Source organism: Choloepus didactylus, chromosome 1, assembly GCF_015220235.1.
Source record: "Choloepus didactylus isolate mChoDid1 chromosome 1, mChoDid1.pri, whole genome shotgun sequence".
Taxonomy (NCBI): domain Eukaryota; kingdom Metazoa; phylum Chordata; class Mammalia; order Pilosa; family Megalonychidae; genus Choloepus; species Choloepus didactylus.
This window is the reverse complement of record NC_051307.1, coordinates 159,099,116-159,111,248: the sequence shown is the minus strand read 5'-3', so window position 1 is coordinate 159,111,248 and position 12,133 is coordinate 159,099,116. Positions and strand designations below refer to the sequence as shown.

The 12,133-nt window shown below is 40.4% G+C and overlaps 1 pseudogene; it reads right to left on the bottom strand.

Moving 5' to 3' along the window:
- Positions 1-10,608: 10,608 nt before the first annotated feature.
- Positions 10,609-11,693, bottom strand: LOC119526231 (annotated as a pseudogene).
- Between the last annotated feature and the right edge of the window lie 440 nt (positions 11,694-12,133).

The window sequence follows — 12,133 nt, the reverse complement described above, 5'->3', positions numbered from 1 at the left end:
ACCCATGGTTTCCCCAAACTGCAGCATGGCCACTGGACTTTCAGCCGGCTCCCGGTTTCACCAAATACACAGTCCCTGGGGATTTAGCAGACCTTGTCCGGCTGGTGCATTGCTGGAACTGGTGTTCTGGGTCACTTTCTGGCTTTTATTTAGTATTTTTCATGGAGGTGTTTTTTGCCATGTCTCACCTAGCCGCCATCTTAAGTCCTCCTGTCCCCTCTTTTTACCCAGAGTAGCATTATGGGCTTAGTTATTATATCTACTGAGCATTAATTTTGCCTAGAATCAGGATGTGTCTTATAGTTAATGGTATTATACAACTCCTTTGGCTAGATCTTAGTTATGAAGGGATTGTAATGCCTGACAATTTCAAGTAAGAAGCCTCCAGCATCAAATATGCAGAACAGTTTCAGTGGCTTGGAAGAAAATCCCAGAGAAAAGAGTGGAGCACTGTTGTAAGAAATGCCACTTTACCAGTGTTCTTGAAGGCACAGAGGATGACATTGGGAAGAAAACTGTGGTCATCAATGACTCAGTTGAAAAGCGATTCAGAAGACTTGGACTCAGAATGTGAAGATGTTTTAGGAATACCTTAGCCAATTTATTTCACTAATATTATCTTTTTTTTAATGTATGGGCAAGAATGACACATAATCAAAATCTACATCTAAAGTTTAAAAGAGCTCTTTCAATAAATATTAAAACTTTGAAGTGGTAAGAAAGTATTGTCTCGTGGTTTAATTGGCAGCATTTTATTTTCTTTCCTAGGGGTACATAAAACAATGTGTCTGTCTTACAATCAATGACATATTAGATTCAGTGAAATGCTGTGTTTAATAGTTATGTATATAAATATATAATGTATTTATGTTCTATCAATTGTATGATATTAATTATAATGACAGTGCAATTCAGAAGAGAAATTTTAATACTTAGAACTGCATGGTCATAGGAAATAACATTTCTGTCTCTCTGTGTTTCTTTCTTAATAGCACTAGTTTAAAAAAATTTAAACTATCTATGTGAGTTTATTGCAGCATCCCAGGGCACTCTATTGCACAGTTTAGGAACCACAACTGTAGGAGGTATTTTTGATCTTCTCTGTTGCCTTAATGAAGTTTAGGTTCTCTTCTTACCCTGAGGTAGTTAGAACTCTGGCAGCAACTCAGGATGAAAACCTCCTGAAGCTGGACAAAAAAAGAGGCCTAAAATTATCCAAGGAGGAAACTTGGGCTCAGTGGGAGCTCTTCACTGGGTGAATGGCCATTTGTGTATCCAATTTTGAGAGGTCACCTATCCTGAATGGCAGCTATGAATTTTTAACGTTGCCACCTATGGTCAGTATCTCCTGATATTCTCCCTCTCTTCTAATATACTCTATGTGACTGTAAGCTACAAGAGGGAAAAGACCATGTCTCATGCACAATGATACACGACCCCAGTGTCTAACACAGTCCTGGCCTTTCAAAGGTGTTCAATAAATATTCATTGAATTAAAAATCAATAGCTTGATGAATGGAAGAAAGAAAATATATATTGTCTAGTATTAATGCAATTCTTTGAACTTCCTTTTTTGAAGAAAAATGACCCAATTTTGCGTTAGATTTTTGTAGAACAGATATTCCTTTATGTCCATGGGGTATCAAACCTGGTACCCAGGTGTGGTTTAAAGAGTACTAGGTTGTAGAATTTTAAAGCTAGAGTGGCCCCATAGAGACCAGTTTGTCCCCTGACTTTCCCACAGTGTTCTACAGAGCTCTAGGTGTCTTATTTAGATGTCCTCCAGGTCTCTAAGAGGTTGGAGGGGACTCCGGACTCCCATTTCTACCTTGGCAAGAGCACATCTGCTTTTTACATTTTGAATCTGTTTATATAATGTTATCCACATGAAAATTTTTTTTCAAAATGCACATTTATTTCACACTCTATTTACAAAGGAATGGAGGAGAACAGTAATAAGGAATAAAGGAAACAAAATAATGATAGGCATACACATATACATAACAAGTGTAGGCAAAATTTGTCAAGAAGATCCTTTCAGTCCTTCTACTTCTACCATTAAACAGTCAAAACCAGTTTCTAAGAATAAGAACATTTATCTCAGGAAGAATTTTTAGGTGGCTCAAACCATATGCTTCAAACTCGACCTATTTTAATGAGGAAATTATAATTTTATCTTATTTGAAAAGTTGCTGGAAGCTAAGTAAACCAGATCCCTACCAATTTTTTTTTTAATCATCATTTTATTGAGATATATTCACATACCACGCAGTCATACAAAACAAATTGTACTTTCGATTGTTTACAGTATCATTACATAGTTGTACATTCATCACCTAAATCAATCCCTGACACCTTCATTAGCACACACACAAAAATAACAAGAATAATAATTAGAGTGAAAAAGAGCAATTGAAGTAAAAAAGAACACTGGGTACCTTTGTCTGTTTGTTTGCTTCCCCTACTTTTCTACACATCCATCCATAAACTAGACAAAGTGGAGTTTGGTCCTTATGGCATTCCCAATCCCACTGTCACCCCTCATAAGCTACATTTTTATACAACTGTCTTCGAGATTCATGGGTTCTGGGTTGTAGTTTAATAGTTTCAGGTATCCACCACCAGCTACCCCAATTCTTTAGAACCTAAAAAAGGTTGTCTAAAGTGTGCGTAAGAGTGCCCACCAGAGTGATCTCTCGGCTCGTTTTGGAATCTCTCTGCCACTGAAGCTTATTTCATTTCCTTTCACATCCCCCTTTTGGTCAAGAAGATGTTCTCCATCCCACGATGCCGGGTCTACATTCCTCCCCGGGAGTCATATTCCACGTTGCCAGGGAGATTCACTTCCCTGGGTGTCTGATCCCACGTAGGGGGGAGGGCAGTGATTTCACCTTTCAAGTTGGCTTAGCCAGAGAGAGAGGGCCACATCTGAGCAACAAAGAGGCATTCAGGAGGAGACTCTTAGGCACAAATACAGGGAGGCCTAGCCTCTCCTTTGCAGCAACCGTCTTCCCAAGGGTAAAACTTATGGTAGAGGGCTCAACCCATCAAACCACCAGTCCCCTATGTCTGTGGTCATGTTAGCAACCATGGAGGTGGGGTAGGCATTCTCCACAGGCTCCTCAAGGGGGCACTACATCTTTTTTTTTTTTTTCCTTGTTTGTCTTTTTTCTTTTTCTTTTTTTTTTTAACTTTCCCTTCTTTTTTAAATCAACTGTATGAAAAAAAGTTAAAAAGAAAACAAACATACAATAAAAGAACATTTCAAAGAGACCATAACAAGGGAGTAAGAAAAAGACAACTAACCTAAGATAACTGCTTAACTTCCAACATGTTCCTACTTTACCCCAAGAAAGTTACATAATATAGCAACATTTCAGTGAACTTGTTCCTACTACATCCATCAGAAATTAACAGACCATAGTCATTTCTGGGCATCCCCAGAACGTTAAATAGCTTATCTGTTCTTCTTGGATTATTGTTCCCCCTTCCTTAATTGCTCTCTACTGCTAGTTCCCCTACATTCTACATTATAAACCATTTGTTTTACATTTTTCAAAGTTCACATTAGTGGTAGCATATAATATTTCTCTTTTTGTGCCTGGCTTATTTCGCTCAGCATTATGTCTTCAAGGTTCATCCATGTTGTCATATGTTTCACCAGATCGTTCCTTCTTACTGCCGCGTAGTATTCCATCGTGTGTATATACCACATTTTATTTATCCACTCATCTGTTGAAGGACATTTGGGTTGTTTCCATCTCTTGGCAATTGTGAATAATGCTGCTTTGAACATTGGCCTGCAGATATCTGTTCGTGTCACTGCTTTCCGATCTTCCGGGTATATACCGAGAAGTGCAATCGCTGGATCGAATGGTAGCTCTATATCTAGTTTTCTAAGGAACTGCCAGACTGACTTCCAGAGTGGCTGAACCATTATACAGTCCCACCAACAATGAATAAGAGTTCCAATTCCTCCACATCCCCTCCAGCATTTGTAGTTTCCTGTTTGTTTAATGGCAGCCATTCTAACCGGTGTTAGATGGTATCTCATTGTGGTCTTAATTTGCATCTCTCTAATAGCTAGTGAAGCTGAACATTTTTTCATGTGTTTCTTGGCCATTTGTATTTCCTCTTCAGAGAACTGTCTTTTCATATCTTTTGCCCATTTTATAATTGGGCTGTCTGTACTATTGTCATTGAGTTGTAGGATTTCTTTGTATATGCAAGATATCAGTCTTTTGTCAGATACATGGTTTCCAAAAATTTTTTCCCATTGAGTTGGCTGCCTCTTTACCTTTTTGAGAAATTCCTTTGAGGTGCAGAAACTTCTAAGCTTGAGGAGTTCCCATTTATCTATTTTCTCTTTTGTTGCTTGTGCTTTGGGTGTAAAGTCTAGGAAGTGGCCTCCTAATACAAGGTCTTGAAGATGTTTTCCTACATTATCTTCTAGGAGTTTTATGGTACTTTCTTTTATATTGAGATCTTTGGTCCATTTTGAGTTAATTTTTGTGTAGGGGGTGAGGTAGGGGTCCTCTTTCATTCTTTTGGATATGGATATCCAACTCTCCCAGCCCCATTTGTTGAAAAGACCATTATGGCTCAGTTCGGTGACTTTGGGGGCCTTATCAAAGATCAGTCGGCCATAGATCTGAGGGTCTATCTCTGAATTCTCAATTCGATTCCAGTGATCTATATGTCTATCTTTGTGCCAGTACCATGCTGTTTTGGCAACTGTGGCTTTATAATAAGCTTCAAAGTCAGGGAGTGTAAGTCCTCCCACTTTGTTTTTCTTTTTTAGAGTGTCTTTAGCAATTCGAGGCATCTTCCCTTTCCAAATAAATTTGATAACTAGCTTTTCCAAGTCTGCAAAGTAGGTTGTTGGAATTTTGATTGGGATTGCATTGAATCTGTATATGAGTTTGGGTAGAATTGACATCTTAATGACATTTAGCCTTCCTATCCATGAACATGGAATATTTTTCCATCTTTTAAGGTCCCCTTCTATTTCTTTTAGTAGAGTTATGTAGTTTTCTTTGTATAGGTCTTTTACATCTTTGGTTAAGTTTATTCCTAGGTACTTGATTTTTTTAGTTGCTATTGAAAATGGTATCTTTTTCTTGAGTGTCTCTTCAGTTTGTTCATTTCTAGCATATAGAAACATTACTGACTTATGTGCATTAATCTTGTATCCCGCTACTTTGCTAAATTTGTTTATTAGCTCTAGTAGGTGTATCGTTGATTTCTCAGGGTTTTCTAGATATAAGATCATATCATCTGCAAACAATGACAGTTTTACTTCTTCTTTTCCAATTTGGATGCCTTTTATTTCTTTGTCTTGCCGGATTGCCCTGGCTAGCACTTCCAGCACAATGTTGAATAACAGTGGTGACAGCGGGCATCCTTGTCTTGTTCCTGATCTTAGAGGGAAGGCTTTCAGTCTCTCACCATTGAGTACTATGCTGGCTGTGGGTTTTTCATATATGCTCTTTATCATGTTGAGGAAGTTTCCTTCAATTCCTACCTTTTGAAGTGTTTTTATCAAAAAGGGATGTTGGATTTTGTCAAATGCTTTTTCAGCATCTATTGAGATGATCAATTGATTTTTCCCTTTCGAGTTTTTAATGTGTTGTAATACATTGATTGTTTTTCTTATGTTGAACCATCCTTGCATGCCTGGAATGAACCCCACTTGGTCATGGTGTATGATTTTTTTAATGTGTCTTTGGATTCGATTTGCAAGTATTTTGTTGAGGATTTTTGCATCTATATTCATTAGGGAGATTGGCCGGTAGTTTTCCTTTTTTGTAGCATCTTTGCCTGGTTTTGGTATTAGATTGATGTTAGCTTCATAAAATGAGTTAGGTAGTGTTTCATTTTCTTCAATGTTTTGAAAGAGTTTGAGTAAGATTGGTGTCAGTTCTTTCTGGAAAGTTTGGTAGAATTCCCCTGTGAAGCCATCTGGCCCTGGGCATTTATTTGTGGGAAGATTTTTGATGACTGATTGGATCTCTTGCTTGTGATGGGTTGGTTGAGGTCTTCTATTTCTTCTCTGGTCAGTCTAGGTTGTTCATATGTTTCCAGGAAATTGTCCATTTCTTCTACATTATCCAGTTTGTTGCCATACAGTTGTTCATAATATCCTCTTATAATTTTTTTAATTTCTTCAGGATCTGCAGTTATGTCACCTTTTTCATTCATTATTTTGTTTATATGGGTCTTCTCTCTTTTTGATTTTGTCAGTCTAGCTAGGGGCTTGTCAATCTTGTTGATCTTCTCAAAGAACCAACTTTTGGTGATATTTATCCTTTCTATTGTTTTTTTGTTCTCTATGTCATTTATTTCTGCTTTAATCCTTGTTATTTCTTTTCTTGTACTTGGTTTAGGATTGGTTTGCTGTTCATTTTCTAGCTTCTTCAGTTGATCCATTAGTTCTTTGATTTTGGCTCTTTCTTCCTTTTTAATATATGCGTTTAGTGCTATAAATTTCCCCCTTAGCACTGCTTTTGCTGCATCCCATAGGTTTTGGTATGTTGTGTTCTCATTTTCATTCGTCTCTATATATTTAGCAATTTCTCTTGCTATTTCTTCTTTAACCCACTGATTGTTTAGGAGTGTGTTGTTTAACCTCCAGGTATTTGTGAATTTTCTAAGTCTCTGATGGTTATTGACTTCTAATTGTATTCCATTGTGGTCAGAGAATGTGCTTTGAATAATTTCAATCTTTTTAAATTTATTGAGGCTTGTTTTATGTCCCAGCATATGATCTATTCTGGAGAAAGTTCCGTGAGCACTAGAAAAGTATGTGTATCCTGGTGATTTGGGATGTAATGTCCTGTAGATGTCTGTTAAATCTAATTCATTTATCAGATTGTTTAGGTTTTCAATTTCCTTATTGGTCTTCTGTCTGGTTGATCTATCTATAGGAGAGAGTGATGTGTTGAAGTCTCCCACAATTATTGTGGAAACATCAATTGCTTCCTTTAGTTTTGCCAGTGTTTCTCTCATGTATTTTGTGGCACCTTGATTGGGTGCATAGACATTTACGATTGTTATTTCTTCTTGCTGAATTGCCCCTTTTATTAGTATGTAGTGGCCTTCTTTGTCTCTCAAAACATCCCTGCATTTGAAGTCTATTTTATCTGAGATTAATATTGCTACACCTGCTTTCTTTTGGCTGTAGCTTGCATGAAATATTTTTTTCCATCCTTTCACTTTCAGTTTCTTTGTGTCCCTGTGTCTAAGATGAGTCTCTTGTATGCAACATATTGATGGTTCATTTTTTTTGATCCATTCTGCGAATCTATATCTTTTAATTGGGGAGTTTAATCCATTTACATTCAACGTTAAAACCGTGAAGGCATTTCTTGAATCGGCCATCTTATCCTTTGGATTATGTTTGCCATATTTTTCCCTCTCTCTATTAATATCCTTTATTGTACCCATACCGAATCTCTTTAGTACTGAACCTTTCTCCAAGTCTCTCTGTCCTGTCTTTGTTTCTCTGTCTGTAGGGCTCCCTTTAGTATCTCCAGTAGGGCAGGTCTCTTGTTAGCAAATTCTCTCAGCATTTGTTTGTCTGTGAAAAATTTAAGCTCTCCCTCAAATTTGAAGGAGAGCTTTGCTGGATAAAGTATTCTTGGCTGGAAATTCCTCTCACTCAGAATTTTAAATATATCGTGCCACTGCCTTCTTGCCTCCATGGTGGCTGCTGAGTAGTCACTACTTAGTCTTATGCTGTTTCCTTTGTATGTGGTGAATTGCTTTTCTCTTGCTGCTTTCAGAACTTGCTCCTTCTCTTCTATGTTTGACAGTGTGATCAGTATATGTCTCGGAGTGGGTTTTTTTGGATTTATTCTATTTGGAGTTCGCTGAGCATTTATGATTTGTGTATTTATGTTGTTTAGAAGATTTGGGAAGTTTTCCCCAACAATTTCTTTGAATACTCTTCCTAGACCTTTACCCTTTTCTTCCCCTTGTGGGACACCAATGAGTCTTATATTTGGACGTTTTATATTATCTATCATATCCCTGAGGTCCATTTCGAGTTTTTCAATTTTTTTCCCCATTCTTTCTTTTATGCTTTCATTTTCCATTCTGTCATCTTCCAGGTCACTGATTCATTGTTCAACTTCCTCTAGTCTTGTACTATGAGTGTCCAGAATCTTTTTAATTTGGTCAACAGTTTCTTTAATTTCCATAAGATCATCCATTTTTTTATTTAGTCTTGCAATGTCTTCTTTATGCTCTTCTAGGGTCTTCTTGATTTCCTTCATATCCCGTACTATGGTCTCATTGTTCATCTTTAGTTCTTTGAGTAGCTGCTCTAGGTGCTGTGTCTCTTCTGGTCTTTTGATTTGGGTGCTTGGGCTTGGGTTATCCATATCGTCTGGTTTTTTCATATGCTTTATAATTTTCTGTTGTTTTCGGCCTCGTGGCATTTGCTGAACTTGATAGGGTTCTTTTAGGGTTTGTAGACCAGTTGAAGTCCTTATCTCTAATTTATCAGATCTACAGCTTCGTGGAGTAGACTTTCTCTAACTAACCAGCAGGTGGCGTCCACGAGCCACCTGTTCTCCACAAGCCAGATCTCCCCTGCTTAGCCTTTTTGGTGAGTGGGGGAGTGAGTCTTGTGGGGCCCAATTGGTGTACCAAGCTTGCGTGTGTAGTTGGTGTTGCCTGCCCTGTATGTGGGGCATGTTTCTGGGCAGTCGGGGAGGGGGGGTGGCCCTAACAATCAAATCTCCCTGATGATCCTAGAGTTTTAAAGCTGCTGCAATAGTCTAATCCTTCAGTTCAGTCCTGCCACAGTTTGTCTCTGCCACTGACCCACAAGTCTTTGGTATTGGCGTATGGCTCCTGAGACTTGCAAGTGGGCCCCTCTTCCAGGCTGTGCACCCTGGGTCCTCTGTTGAGGGATGACTGTGCTATGTCACAGGTGAGTGCCGTCCCCCCAGGGCAGTTCTGGGCTGCTGGGCTGTGTTGGGAGGGTCCCAGTCTGCTCAAATGATGGCTGAATGGGGCTCTGTTAATTCACACTGCTCCCCCTTCCCAGCTCTGGGACATTCAGCTGAGGTTGCAGGGAAGGCTAATGTCCACGCCCAGTTTTGTGGTGTGTGCCTGTTATTTGAAGCACTTCCGTCACACTGGGTTGTCTGGGGCAGCTCTGGGCTATGGGGCTGGCGATGGGCAGGAGTGTTTCCTGTCCACCAGGATGGTGGCTGTGAGCGGACACCCCCCTTTTCTTGGGAAGTTGTGTTGTTTAGTGAATTTTCTCAGCCACTGGATTATTGCCTTTTGTCTCAGAGCTCTCTTAGTTCTGCTCTTGACTTGACGTGCCCAAATTTCAATTCTTTGAAGCTTTCTGTATTGAGCTTCTTAGAGTAATTGTTTTAGAAAAAGCAAAAAGGATTAAAAAAAAAAAAAAACAAAAAAAACGGCCCTCCTCAGAGATCTAATGGGTTATTGAAATGCTAATAGACAAAGCAACCAGGGCCATTAAGGAAAGGTGCACAGGGCAGAGAGATCAGCTTTGCTTCGGGATTTGCATATGCGCCTCAAGGCCTGATCTCCGCCCTTCCCCTTTCTGTGTTCACCAGAACTCCAAAAATCCTCTGCTTTTATTTTGGAGTTTTTCGTGTTGTTTTTTTTTTCTATGCCTGTCTCCTCTCTGCTGGGCTGGCTGCTCTCAGAGTCTCTGGTGTCTGGTCTCAGTCTATCTATGGTTGGAGTTTGAATCAGTAGAATGAGTTTCCGATAAGAGCAGCCACTGCAATTCTCCCTTCTCCTTCCCGGAGCTGACAGCCCCTCCTCCCCCGGGACTGAGCCTGGCAGGGAGGGGCGCGGGTTCCCTGGCCGCAAAAACTTACAGATTTCGCTGATCTCAGCAGTTCCACGTTTTCATGAGTGTTGTATGAAGTATGCCCAAAGACAGATTGCTCTGTGGTGTCCAGTCCATGCAGTTCCTGGCTTTTTACCTACTTTCCTGGTGGAGTAACTAAAACATACAGCTCACCAGTCTGCCATCTTGCCCCGCCTCTTCCCCCTACCAATTTTTAAAAGATGCAAACCCTCTTCAAAAGTCATAATTGCTTTAAAAATTATTAAAGAACCCAAAAATAATATCATTTGCTGGAGAGTATAGTGCAAACCTAGTTGACGTTAATTCCTTGATCCATTAGAATAGTTGCTGTTACTTCATGTGAGATCCTACTGTTCCTTAATGAGAAGCATTAATTCATTTAGTATTGAGCTGTTAGGAAAATCATTCAAGCTGTGTATTCAGCTTTCAATAACATTAACATACATGGAAAAAAAAATCCATATACCAAAAAACCCCACAAAAACCAAAAAACACACCAAACCCAGTAGCCAGTTAGCTGTTGGATATTCCAAAACTAGAAACAAGTATTCATCAAGACTCTTCACCAGACCTCTGCACTAGCAGATCCCAGCGTACAGACTTCATTTAACTGTTCAAAGATGACCCTTGAGAAGGCAGTGTGGACATGCTGGGGCAGCCCTGCAGATTCTCCTGTGGTGTAGACACGTCTTCCACTTGTGACAGTTGGGATGCTGCCTTTGCTGTCGGTCACTTCTCCCTTTAGTTCACTGTCCTGGCTGTGAAATGTGATGTTCAAACCTTGAAGTCTTTGGACTAGAAAATGGAGAAGACTCTCAAGACTTATTTTCTTTCTTGAAGGAATCATCTTGGAAGGTCAGTTTCCATTTCAGGGCATGGGATGTTAAATACATGGGATCCCAGTGTGAGCTGTTCCTTCTCCTCTCACGAATGGGTTTTCCTCCAGGTATTGCATGGAGCCTAAACTTATTCATATCCTTTAGAACATCCGATATGTTTGGAACATCTTTATTTGTCTGGTTTTTTGAATGATGGCTATAACTGGTGTCCTGGCATCTGGGTGCTGATTTTTCATTTCAGTTGCTGAGTTATCTGAGTTATAAATATTAGCTCCTGGTTGTACGGAAGGAGGAGGACACGAAGCCTGGGAAGGAGACTGCTGAGGAGGGGGTGGAGGAGGAGGAGCTGGACGCACTGAACTTGGAAACTGATTTGGTTCGACTCTCGGTTGAGCAGTCTCCGAGGATGGTATTTGGCCCAAACCACTAGGCCAGTCATTCAAGTCAAAGGAGTCAGAATCTGTACTGTTTTTCAGTTCCTGCATGTCCACAATCGCCGCAATCTGGGAGCGAAGAAAAGTGAGCTCATCTTCAAGGGCCGCTGTTTCTTTGATTGCAGCTTCACTTACAGGTGGATCGTTTTTCAATCGTTTGTCATGTCATTGAGCCGGGGGCGATCACTTCCAAACTAGCTGCAAGGATGGAAATATTCAGCTTTCTCCTCTTCATTTTTCCATATACTATTTTGAAACCTGAGATAACGGGTGTCGTCATTTGCCATGCACAAACTATCAGCAAAAGATAGAACTGTAGACCCACATTTCTCAGAGTCTACCGAGTTCAAGAACCGGATCAACTCAAAATTAGCCTTGGATAAGGTTTTCTAAAGGAAAACTTTTCCCAATTGTGTGAAAAATACCTTGAGCTGATCCATATTCTTTATTTTCCTAAGTTGATAAATTTGGTCTATGGGAACACCAAAATATTCCAGCATCCCTCTTAAGATATTGACTGTGAGATGCTGATGTAGCAAAATCAGAAGCAAATTCAAGGAATCGTTATCGGTTTCTTGATGCCTCCGTGGCTGCGGACGTCACGCGCTGGAATAGGAGGCACCGGTCCACTGGCCCAGTCATCCGCCCCGTGCGCGCCGTGCCTCAGCCTCCAGCCACCGGCGGCGCCCGGGACCCCTCACTCTGCAGCTGGCCCCTGGGGACACTCCTGCTGTCTCTGCAGCCGGGACTCAGGCCCTCCACAGATTTTTGATGGAGCTTAATTAATTAGCACTTCCCCTTATTACCTTTAGATTTTGACAATCAGAGAAATAAAGACCTGAGACAGAAAAAGGGCCCTGGATTGAAGATAGTCGGGCCTGCAGAGCGGCAGGACTTGCCCTGCCAGTCTCGGGCTGAGGGACCAGAGGGCCGTGTATCCCCTCCAGCAGGCCCCGCCACTGTGGGAGGCAGAGAGGCCCGCCCACGTTCCCTCCTGC